The sequence below is a fragment of the Chionomys nivalis genome, chromosome 13 (genome assembly GCF_950005125.1).
Source record: "Chionomys nivalis chromosome 13, mChiNiv1.1, whole genome shotgun sequence".
Lineage (NCBI taxonomy): Eukaryota > Metazoa > Chordata > Mammalia > Rodentia > Cricetidae > Chionomys > Chionomys nivalis.
Genome location: NC_080098.1, coordinates 39,850,206 through 39,862,660, shown reverse-complemented (window position 1 = coordinate 39,862,660; position 12,455 = coordinate 39,850,206). Strand labels below are relative to the sequence as shown.

The 12,455-nt window shown below is 43.1% G+C and overlaps 1 protein-coding gene across 1 annotated transcript in view; it reads left to right on the top strand.

The window, feature by feature from the left end:
- Nucleotides 1–475: 475 nt before the first annotated feature.
- Nucleotides 476–12,455, top strand: part of Stard3nl (STARD3 N-terminal like) — a 33,967-nt gene continuing 21,987 nt past the window's right edge. Inside the window, exon 1 of the mRNA XM_057788212.1 lies at nt 476–567. The gene's annotated coding sequence lies outside the window, so the exon portion shown is untranslated. The remainder of the gene's footprint in view (nt 568–12,455) is intronic.

Below are 12,455 nucleotides of genomic sequence, written 5' to 3'. Positions count from 1 at the left end.
AATCATCACTTTGTGCCCAATTTCGTGTATAACAATGATCAGGAAGAAAAGGCATTACGGAGTGGGAGAGCAGAAAAAAAGGCTTCCTATGTAAGTCTGGGCGATTTGAAACTTATTTGTGGCGTCCTAAGTCAGGTACTTGGTGGACAGATCGAACCAAGCTGGCAGGGCGTGAAATCCACCCTCAGGATTACTTTTCACCGGGTGCAGTCTAATCCTTATAAAGCGACTAAATGAAGCTGTCTCTAGAATCCAACGGGGAGATAAAATCTGCTACAACCTCTCAGCTGTGATATGGATAGCCTAAAGGTCTCTAGAAGCTCGGCCAGTTCCACACCCGCCCCTGCCTCCTTCCTGAGCTTCCTGGTCGTCACAAGACTGACAATTCTTCAAACCAGTCCGCCTTCTGCTGCACCTCCCCTCCATTCCGGCGAGCGGCAGCGTCTGTGCGTGGTCAGCGTGTTGACGTCACCGGCGGATCCCGCCCTGCAGCCCCGCCCCAGCCCGGCGGGCCTGGACCGCGGAGCCGGGTCTGCAGGCCGGCGGGCGCCTCGCGCCGCAGAGGAGGTAGGCTGTTTTCCCGAGCCCTGCTGGGCAGGTCGTAGAGGTTCGGGGCTCGCAGGACTCCCCACGCCTGGCCAGGACCGTGCGACCTGTGGGTGCAAATGCGGCGGAATGCGGGAGGATCCTGGCCGGGCCCACTCTCACACTCACCAGGAGGCGGGCGGTCCAGCCTCGGCCCCATGCCGTGCACCCCTATTAAGACCGGGATGACAGGCTTCAACAGGCTGGCAGGTTACTGTCACCAGCCTTGCGCCTGCATCCCAAAAAGCCCTGAGATAACAAAACGAAACGAAAATTAAAGCATGAGTCACGAATGTTTTAGCTCCCCGCTTTGCTCATTCATCCTCATTCTGCTTTTTCTTTTCTTTTTTAAATCTCGGTATAGTTCTTTCTTTTCCTCTTTTGGTTGGAACATGAGTGGACATCGTGGAACTTTTCTTAGTGTTCTCTTAATACGGCAGTTGTAAAGGCATTTGGCTCTTTTCATAGATGGAATCACCGGATCCATCACTTGACCCAATACTAGATTGGGTAAGGTTAGTAAGACTGGACAGAGACAGGTCTGTCGGACTTCTCAGTGCACTAGAGTTTCTCCATCATGTCCCGTCTGTTGTTTTTGTTTAAGGGTCCTAAACGGAATTCTCATCTTTGCTTCATCTGACCGTCATCCTTTTCTAGAGCAGGATTTGATGAAAAAGAACAATTTTTGTTGTGTAATGGCTGTATTTATGGATCAGTAAAATGCTGGATAAACATACCCATGAAGGGACAGTGTGTACTGTGCTTCCCTTTATTTCCACTCCCTGAAATCCATACATATGTATAATTTGTATTGTTAGGAAGAATACATTTTTCTTTGAAATCTTCCTGTTTCAAACATGGACCTTTAAAAGTTACATCATCAAATTGCACCAAAGAAAGGAAGTGAAAACTGCTCCAAAGACTTATCTTCTTAGGCTAGCGATTATCATTTGGATTTAATAACTAGATAATTTATATGATGAATGTCTGTCAGTGCCATATGCTGTTTTAGGTGTTGGAAATTGAGGATTGGACACTAGATAAGGCTCTGACACTCAGATTCCTTAGATTTTCATGAAGATAGAATATATGTGCGAATAGAATCCGGGTTTTAGATAGGAGCGAATGCTAGACTATGGAGCAGTAGGACACATTGGTGTGGCTGCGGTGTGATCCAGGAGAATGTCCCTGAAGAGGTGATGGTCTAGATGAAACCTGAATGTTTGGAGTGAGTCATGGGGATATCAGGAAGTTGCCAGTTACAAGGCAGAGGCTGGGAAGGAAGAGTTGGCTTAGTGACAGGGGAGTCGTGTGGCTCTGAGAGGAAACGGTGGGCAAGTGGACCTTGGTTGGAGGTGGTGCTGTAAAAGGAACAGGAATATGAGGCCTCAGTGGAAGGGCAGACTTTCGAGGTGCTCAGACTCTTAGCAGCTTCCTGTTTATTTTGATTATGGAGAATTCATTTTGTATTTTTCTCTTTGGAGGTCCTCTTAATGAAGAATGGCCCTCTTTTCCCTAGTCCTGTATCCCACAGTTACTTTTCCTTTCCGTTGTTGCTGTGTGCAGGACTCAAACACCCTGCATATCTTCAGCTTTTATCTCCTTCCTCCTAATCTCCTAGTTGTCAATCATTTCCAATACAGTCGTGTGTGTGTGTGTGTGTGTGTGTGTGTAGTTTTTCGAGACAGGGTTTCTCTGTAGCTTTGGAACCTGTCCTGGAACTAGCTCTTATAGATCAAGCTGGCCTCGAACTCAGAGATCCGCCTGCCTCTGCCTCCCGAGTGATGGGATTAAAGGTGTGCGCTACCACCGCCTGGCTTCCCACACAGTCTTTATCTGCTTTCCATTTAGAAAGCGTTGGCAGGCAGTCCAGCTCCAAACATACACTACAAAAGTGTAACAGTAAGTAGGTTAGCCTTTCCCATTAGAACTTGTATTAATGACTAAGGTTTGCTCTGTCTTTGTTTAGTTCCTGCTGTTTTCTGGGCACGTTGCATGCATTCTGTTCCTTCAGACTTATTGCAAATACGAAACGTTTCATCCATCAGTGATGGGAACATTCAGTAAGTCACCTCAGCTAGACTGATGAGGTCATTAGCTTTACTCCAGTCCACTCCACATGCTCTCTGCTCTCCACCAAGTCTGTAACAGGCTCTGCGGGTTGCTGATGTGTCACTGTAGAGCTCACATAATGGACCCTTTCCGTGGAGAAGGGGCTCTGGGACCGAGGTACGCAGTCTTGCCCACACGTAATGTGTACAGTGGCCAAGCGTACCAAATGCTCACCTCCAGATTTTCATGCCAGTATTTTATTCTGTTCTTTTTCCTTCTTGAAAATCCCTTAGCAAAGAGTGTCTGCCTATATCAAAGTTAGTATCTAGAAAGCATTGTACCTAAACTCATAGAAGGCAGTTTAAAGGCTAGGACAGTGCTTTTCCTTGCACTGAAATAATCTTTTTAATTTTCTTCCCTTTTCTGAGGAAGTATATGTTAGCACTTGACATGAGCTTTTCCATTTTGTTAGATTATCGCTTGTGAGTGACTCCTAGTACAGTGGTACTTATGGCTTGTGAGTGACCCCAGACAGTGGTACATAGGGCTTGTGAGTGACCCCAGACAGTGGTACATACGGCTTGTGAGTGACCCCAGACAGTGGTACATAGGGCTTGTGAGTGACTCCCAGACAGTGGTACATATGACTTGTGAGTGACAGTGGTATATGATTGTAACACTGATTATATGCAAAGCTCTGGGAAGGAGAAATCCCAAGCTGTAGGCCAGCTGGACAATTTAGCAAGACTCATGTTTCCTGATTAAAATAACAAGGCAGGATTGTAGCTCAGGGAAAGAATACTTGAACAGCCCTGGATTTAATCCACAGTATATCAGAATTTTTTAAATTCAAGTTTTAATTTCAGAGATAATTGAAAGAGATAAAAGTTGCTAATAGCCGGGGTGGTGGTGGCACACGCCTTTAATCCCAGCACTCAGGAGGCAGAGGCAGGCAGATCTCTGTGAGTTCCAGGCCAGTCTGGTCTACAAGAACTAAAGCTAGTTCCAGGACAAGCTCGAAAACCACAGAGAAACCCTATCTCGAAACAAACAAACAAAAAGTTGCTAGTAGTTCCCCAGCCTGATCTTATTCTTAGATATGAGGTAATGTGGCGTATAGTTTGCTGGTTCATTATTTATGGTTCCAAGTAGAGGTCTTCCCATGACTGAGGAAGTACTTGGGTTAGCTCAGTGATGTAATTCTTATCACGCTACTTTTAAAAAGTAGAAACCTGTTTGTAAACTTGAGAAACCAATTTGTTACATGATTGAGAAATAGTGTAGTGTGGTCCTACATTTTAAAAAGAGCTGTGAAATAAATAAAAAATAAATAAAAACAAACAAAATAAATAAAAAGAGCTGTGAGGTCCTCTTACTTGATGAACTACATTAGATGAATAACAATATTATAAAAATTAAAATCAGTAGTTTAATTTGCCTTCTGGCTACCCTTTTGACCTGTTATCATAATGGAAATTGAGTTTAGTGGCTTTAGAATAATATTAATAGATTTGGCATCTTTCTTAAATGTCAGAAGATATTTACATTTATGCAAAATAACTTTTTTGTACTTTAACCCAAAATAATCAAAACTGGATTTTAGACAATTCTCAGTGTTTGTGAGGATACTCCTGCATCCGGTGCCCATATTCGTAGAGATCTAGGTTGTCAAAATCAGAGCCCACATTGTAGGCATCCAGCCTGTGCTCCTAACACGGATCCTGATGGCTTCAGTGCCACTGTCCATGCAGTGACTTTTGCAGTGTAGAGCCCTTTAGCTTTATTTGCATGGCTTCATTGCCATCTTTGAGAGAAGTGCTGGTAAGAGTTTCTTGGCTTTGGTTCCACAGAGCTGTCTTCCTGTTCCAGCTTGAGTCTCCAGCCCAGTCCCTTTTGAGAAACTTAAATCTTTAGGTGTTGAGAGCACACTGCTCCTGAAACAGTCATGGTAAAATAGTAACAGTCATTAATATTGTTAATATAGGTTAATATAGGTGGCCTAGGGACTCTGGACTGCTTCCCTGAGCCTGGTGAACACGTAATGGCTTTTGTTGTACTTTAGAACTCTGGGCAAGCTCTTTGCTCGGGACTCGCTGATAGTTCCTGTCTTTGTGAACAGACTGACATAATGGAAGATAGTTCTTTTCCTATGAGTGGAGAGCAAGCCTCTGTTCTCACCCAGATCTTTGACTCTGGTTGTTGAAGTCTGGGGGGCCTTCTTGGTCAGGAACTTGGTAGGGCTGCTTTTGTCCTTTGAGTTTGAAAACTCTCTTCTGTTTTCTTTGGTTTCTCATACTCTCCCCCTCCCCTGATATTTTCTGACTAGTTCATCTTCACTTTATTAAATGCATGATTTCGCTTAGACCTTTTTAAGTAGAAGCAGTTACAGACTTCTGTATCCTGTGTCTTCCAGAACAATAGACTTTGAATATTGTTTATTGTTTATTATAGTATACTCTTATTTTTGTTTTAGAAGAATATATTTCATATTTCTTTGAATTAAACATTTCCTGTTTGTCAATTTGATGATGCAGAATCAGATAATTCCAGTAACATTTTTCTTTTTAAATTTATTTTAAATTTTTATTGTTAATTGTGTGTGTGTGTTAGGGTGTGGGCATATGCACCTGTGAGTTCAGGCACCTGCAGAGTCCAAAAGAGATCATCAGTTCCCCTGGAGCTGGAGTTGAAGTGCTTGTTAGCCACGCCCAGCAGCACCCAATTCAGGTCTCCTGCAAGGACATTATATGCTCTTAGTTGCTGTGCCCCACTCCAGCTCCCAGTGGGAGCCTTCTGTTCCTGCACTGTTGTTAATTCATCAAAGGTAACAGCAGCTCTTGAAGTGTTAGAACTTTCTCCAGCACAGGTGAAATCACCAAGCCAGGACTTGCTTTGGCATTGTTGCTAGTAATTAGCACAGAAGATTTTCTGTGTCAAGAGCTGTGTCATGGGGCAATGGGGCAAGGCTTTGTTATGGGGCTAGCCTTTGCATTGTAGGAGGCCCACGGCCATCTCTAGTCTCTAACCCGTAGACAGACAACCACATGGCAAATGCCCCAGGACTGGGAGCACATTCTACTCCCTAATGCCCTATCCCATAGGGAACCTCTGTTGTCTTTAATTCATTCTCCAAACCTCCCTCTAAGCTAGGTTGCGGTATTTTTGTCCCTATCTTGAAAATCATCTATAAAAACATAAAAAGGGTAAGTGACTTGGCCAAGGCGGTAATGCTGGGTGTAGAATGAGGCGTGCTCTCACTCCACTGTTATCCAGCACAGCCCCCTGCCTTACTACTGTCACTAACCTAAAGATACCATAAGTCAGAAGAAAAATTAAGTGCCAACAAGAGACAGCTGATGCCAGAAGTAAACACCCTGAGTGGGTGGCAAACTTGTGATATGGAGAATATTGCCAGTTGTCGATTTTTCAAGAGAAACTAGAAACCTGGGTTGTTTCATTAGTGAAAACATTCATCTCTGCATATTGACGGTGGATTCCCTGTTTAGGAAGTGTGTAAGCCAGCCAGTAAACACAGCCTCCACGGTTAGTCTGAGGACCTTTTGGAGGTACATGGTAGTGCTTTGCTGACCTAAGGGGCTGTGCATCCACTAAATGATGGAAGTCGGGTACATGCTGAGTGGGGGGCACAGGCGGCAGTGTGGATGGTTGAGTAAGGCATTGTTTTATGTTCTTTTAAGGCAAGGGAATGTGGACAGTAAAGCTGGTCATCTAACATGCTCTGCCCTGAGTCTGCTGCTGGTGCAGACTAAACTGCCCGCTTTTAACTGGGGTAGGTATTGTTCATAACTTTGTCTTTCATGACTTACACTCACCCCAGTGTTTAATAAACATCTCACGGGCTCTGAGAACACACTGACTCTGGAATTGAGTGCTTCCATCCTGGAGAAATGAACCACAGCCGTACTTCATATTGTGGAGAGTCTCTTACCTGGAGTTCTTGTTTACCTTTCTTTGAACAGGGAAGTTCTCTGCCAGCATTTTAGAAACACTGACCTCTTGGTGGCCTTTGGTGTTTGCCCTGCTGATCCTGCTCTCCTCAGCCAGCCTTATGGGCAAGGATCATTCAGCCCCAGGCTGTCTTTCACAGCTCTCTCTGACTGGTGCACACACTTCTGCTCCCGCCCCTGGGCTCCCTCGACAGAGGATGACTCGCTGCTGCTAGACATGCTCGTGCTTCATCCATTTCAAGTTTCCACTTCACTGATACTTTCAACAGCTTTTCAGGTCATTAGGAGCCTTGTTTCCTCTAAGGTTAGCCTTTTCTTGATGGCATTTCTGGTCATAAATTGCAGATTCTCAGCCTTCTTTCTATTATATCTGTTTTATTCTTTGTTTTCAAACTACTTGTATAAATTTATATGAGACTAGAGACAGAGTCTTTTCCATCTGACTTTACCTCACAGCACCTAACACAATGTTGTGCATGCAGCCGGTGCAGTGAGTGTGCCCGTCTGTGTGGCTGGTATGTCCCAGACATACATGCAGCCGGTGCAGTGAGTATGTCCGTCTGTGTGGCTGGTATGTCCCAGACATACATGCAGGAGGTGCAACAGAAAGCAAGAGAGCAGCCTGCCACCTTGTGCTAATACATGCTGTAGAATGGGTGCATCTTGAGCACATTGTGATAAGTAAAAGACACTCCACACAATATACAGCACTTCAGTCATACGAAATGCTCAAAACAGATCGTGTTGTCAGGGCAGGGCAAAGGGGAGGAAGAGGGAGCTGCTGTGTAATTGCTATGAAATTTCCATTGGCAGTGCTGAAAATATTTTGGAACTGGAGATGAAAATTATACAACATTGAGGATATGTTCAATGCCTCTGACTTGCACACTCAGTTTTTATAATTTTATATTATGTAAAGTCCACCCCAGTGTTAAAAGAGAGGCTATTTAGCTCATTGTTTTGGAGGATGGAAACCCATGGTCAGGCAATCCAGAGCTCCGCCTCTGGCAAGGGTCCCTGAGTGTCTCAGCATAGCAGAGGACTAGATAGGACAAAGCACTGTGCAGAGATCACATGGTCAGAAGACTCACGACCCACAACTTCTCTTTTGCAATCTCGTGGCTTTTTCCAGAACCAACCAGTCCCCAGGGACTGCAGTAATGCATTTCTCCAGTGAGCCAATCCCCACCAGGCCCTGCCTCTTACTGCTTTCACCACCTGTTGCAAGGCTCTTGAAAACCAAGATGCACCTGAGCCTTTGCGGGAGGCCCTCAGAAGCCCTTGGGATCAGGAGAGTGTTTTGAGGAGGTGACGTATGAGCTTCCTTGAGTAGTGGATAGGCTGTTGATAGTTAAGTATTCGGCAGAATGGGCCTTTTAGGTGGGACTGAGGTATGGCAAAGGTGCAATGCCAAGCCTATACGAGGAACTCAGAATTGTAAGCTGGAGTGTTAGGAAAGGGAAGCTTTGTTTCTGAGCAGAGGAAGGGAGGAGTGCTGGGAAATTGGAAAGGCTGGATTGTTGGTTGAATGCTGATTGAGAAGAGGTTGGGGAGAACTGATAGGGGCTGTTTTTCACTAGTGAGGATGCCAGCAGCAGAGTCAATCTTAGCATGTTTTCCTATTAGAGTTGTAAATAAGACCTTACTGATGATTAGTGCCTATTCTTAGATACTTGGGAGTGTTTATAGGTGATGTGTATATGTCGGTAAGACCTTACTGATGGTTAGTGCCTATTCTTAGATATTTGGGAGTGTTTATAGATGATGTGTATATGGCAGTAAGACCTTACTGATGGTTAGTGCCTATTAGATATTTGGAGTGTTTATAGATGATGTGTATATGTTGGTTAGACCTTACTGATGGTTAGTGCCTATTCTTAGATATTTGGGAGTGTTTATAGATGATGTGTATATGTTGGTTAGACCTTACTGATGGTTAGTGCCTATTCTTAGATATTTGGGAGTGTTTATAGATGATGTGTATATGTTGGTTAGACCTTACTGATGGTTAGTGCCTATTCTTAGATATTTGGGAGTGTTTATAGATGATGTGTATATGGCAGGATCTTTGTTTAGTCACAAAATTTTGATTTTGTAATTGCTTATTTCTAAAATTACAAGATTAAACTTTCTGAGAACGTTGCTACTTTAAAGTCTTTACAGACACCTAGTAAGGTTTTAGAGGTCATGCTACAGCCCAGCGTGGTGGAGCATGCTTGTCATTCCTGCACTAAGATTCTTGGGGTAAAGTTAGAAGGTTCAAGGTTATCATCTGATGTATATCAGGCTCAAAGCCAACCTGAGCTACACAAGACCCTGTATCAGAATGAATGAGAGAGGGAACAGAATGGAGGGAGGAAGGAAGAGAAAAAGAGGGAGGGAAGCAGGGAGGTGTTTTCAGCTCACTGCTTTCTTGGAATCTCAGCCTGGAGTTGCATTGCATCTCTGGCATTGTTCTTTTATGTGATTCCATTTTCTGAAGCACAAATTAGCCTGATAAAGATGATCCTGGAAATTGTACCTGATTCTTGTCATTTGAAGACCTAGTTTCTGTGTAAGTATGAAAAAAAAATCTAATGAAAAAAGAGAAAGTAATACTTTTAAAAAAATTCTAGGTATCAGTTTAAATCTAGTTATCTAGGTATTCCAGATATCTCTCGCTCACATTCACTACCATTGCAACTGCACGTATTTATCTGTGGTAGAGATTAGAAGATTATTTTTGAAGCTGTGGCCATTGTGTGTGCAAATTGCATTGTAGGAAATATCACATGCCACTTCTGCCTGTAAATACCTTGTCAGAGATGGAAATGGAATATTCTTTATTGACATGCTCTAGTTGGTGAAGGTGATCTCAAGTGACTTCAGGGAAATTTGATATTGTCATTTCCCAAGTATTTTTCCTTGAGTACTTCTTATGTTAGAGACACCAAAGATGCAATGGATTGATTTGCTGTAAGTTAGAGTGACATGCTCAGCAGTTCTTACTGTACCTTCAGAGAGAGTCCTGTAATATTAAGTAAATAGGAACTCAGCTGTCTCTAAAGTGACTTGTAGAGTGGATGGCTACTTACTAGGCTGCTTCTTGGAATTAAGCTGTTGTTTATATGTATTAGAAAAGATAGGTCTGGGAAACATGAAGACTATGTGGTAAACCCAGTCCCAATTCTGGTCTTTGAAATGCAAGATAACTACTACAAGAGGTTCAATTTTTAAAGTAATGCTTTTATTATTTAAGAATTTCATACAACGTATTTTGATCATCTTCATCCCCTTCCCCAACTCTTCTCAGATCCTCCCACTTCCCTCCCCGGCTTCTTGCCCCTCACCCTCAACACGATCCCTCTGTGATGGCCAACTACTCCTGAGTGTGAGGCCTGCCCTGAAGTCTGGTTGATATAGCAAATGTCACACCATGAAAAAAATGAATTTTCTTTCCCTAAAAAGCAATCAGATGCTAAAAGATCATCAAATAAGGATGGGACCACATGCCCACGTCGCCCCTCTAAACTGGGATTTTATCTTAAGCTTGTGTAGGATTATTGCATATTTTCACAATCACTGTGCATTTATATTTGTATCTGCCCTCTTCTGTCTGGAAAGACTTTCCTTGAAGTTACCACCTTTTTTCTTAAAGTGTTTCTGCTCTTTTGTCCATAATGATCCCCCCCAGCCTTGAGGGGAAGAGTGAGATAGAGATGTCACATTTAGGGCTTGCGTTGGTTTGCTTCTGTAACTTGACACATGATGGAGTCACCTGGAAAGAGGGAACCTTGTCTGAGAAAATGCCTCCATCAGACTGCCCTGAAGCAGCTATGAGGTATGGCTGTAACATTCCACCCACATGGCTTAGCAGTGCTAGAGTGACTACCGAGTGTTGACCCCTGCAGGGTAGGTGAGCTGACAAGTCTTAGATGCCACCCAACAGGACCTTGGCCACTTTGTGACATCCTGCCAGTTTGTCTGTGAAAGAAGAAAGGCAAGTAGGCTGATGTCTTCCAGCCGTAGCCCACCAGCATCCCCAGTGACACCAGTATTGTCTTGAGTTTGCATTGGAAGTTTCTCCTTTCTTGAGTCATCCCCTTTTTTGGTTTCTCTTTTGACTACATATAGGTTCTACTGGCAGCAGGGATCTATGGTTCAGCATTTTGAACTTTTTAAATGTCTCTGCTATTACATTTTCATGATGACCAGGGATTGTTCATTAACATGGAGACTCTTAGCAAATTCACATAGGACCTAACCCAAAATTGTTTTCTGTTCTGCAAATAAGTTTACTTCATTAGTTCTTACTTTTTCTCATCTTTATAGTTCAAAGAGAGAATGTATAGAATCTTTTAGCTTCTAGTTCCCTCTATCCAGTAATATATGTATCTAGCCAGTATCTCTTCCCTGATCTTCCTCCTCATGGCTTACTTTTATTTGATCTGAATAAATATCCTCTACTTTATGCATCCAAACAGAATGGATGTTCTGTTCCCAGTTGTCCTCCCTGTCTTCTCCATCTCAATACACAGCAGTTCTTTTATGTTCCCTTCTGGTTCTCATTTCAGTCCATCCTTCATGTCCAACCGCCAAATAGTTCTTACCCCTCTGCTGCCATGGCCTAGTCTCCCAACTCCATGGTTTTTTTTTGTTTTTTTTTTGTTTTTTTTTCTGAGTCACTGCCATATTGTGTCTTCTAAGAGGACCCTGGATTCTACTTCCTTCACAGTGTACATACTTACTATACACACTGGACATAATTGGGTTTTGGAGAACCCCTTCTATCTTATTTGGAGTGGAAGTCTTCATAGTGGTACCTGTGGTCCCACATGCCCATGCCTTGTTTCCCTCCCCAGTTCTCATCCCCTTGTGCTATCTCCAATGCTTCAACTGCTCTGACGTGTTGGCCACACTTCTTCCTGGGTGGCCAACCACACCCAGGGCCTTTCCTCTACCTATCTTCATCCTAATATCTGCCAGGTACTTCTCCCTTATCTTTTTCTAGTATTGCTAGGTGAACTTACTCAGTGATGTCATCATGACCAGTTTCAGACCACAGTGTTCAAACCCTTATCCTTTCCTTGCATCTATGATCTCTAGGAGGTGAGTCCTTCCAGTGTAGACTATGGTCTGGGCTTATTAGTCACTGAAATCCAGTGTTCAAAGGATGGCCTGCTGGAGCTCTGGTATGCAAGTGTATTTGAAGAATGGGTGAAGTTTTCTTGGAAACATTTGGATTTTTCATGCATTATCTATCTGAAATTTATAGTACAGATTTGTATTTTGGTTCTCAGTTTAGGCATGTCTCATAAATGATGAAAATACTATCATATTCTTATCCAGTCTTTGTATCTTAATATTTGCCTCAGCATATTTGTTAACTAAAAGTTCAGTAATATTTTTAATATTGCTAAAGGAATATTTTGTAGTCAATTATATGTATGGTCTGTAGAACAGTGTAGATACAGTGACTCCATCCTCAAAGGTGCTTTCAGCCTATATGATGTGGAACTACTCTGAGGTAGTTTGCATGTATGATGATGCTTAGCCTCTGGGCGTCAACATGTGTATCCTCTACGAATGAGGACATTCCACGTAACAAGTTCAAAACACTGATCAATTCTGCAACTTGCTTTTGTAGCCTTTTTTTATTGTTCTTTACAAAATGACATTTTCTTTAAAACTCATAAAAATGTGTGTGTGTGTGTGTGTGTGTGTGTGTGTGTGTGTGTGTGTGTAGGATCACCATGATCTAGTGTGCACGTGGAGTCAGAAGACAACTTTGTGAAGCCTTTTTTCTATCTCTGCCTTTCTGAGGACCCTAGTGACTGAGCTCAGGCTCTCGTGCTTGGACTGCACGTGCTT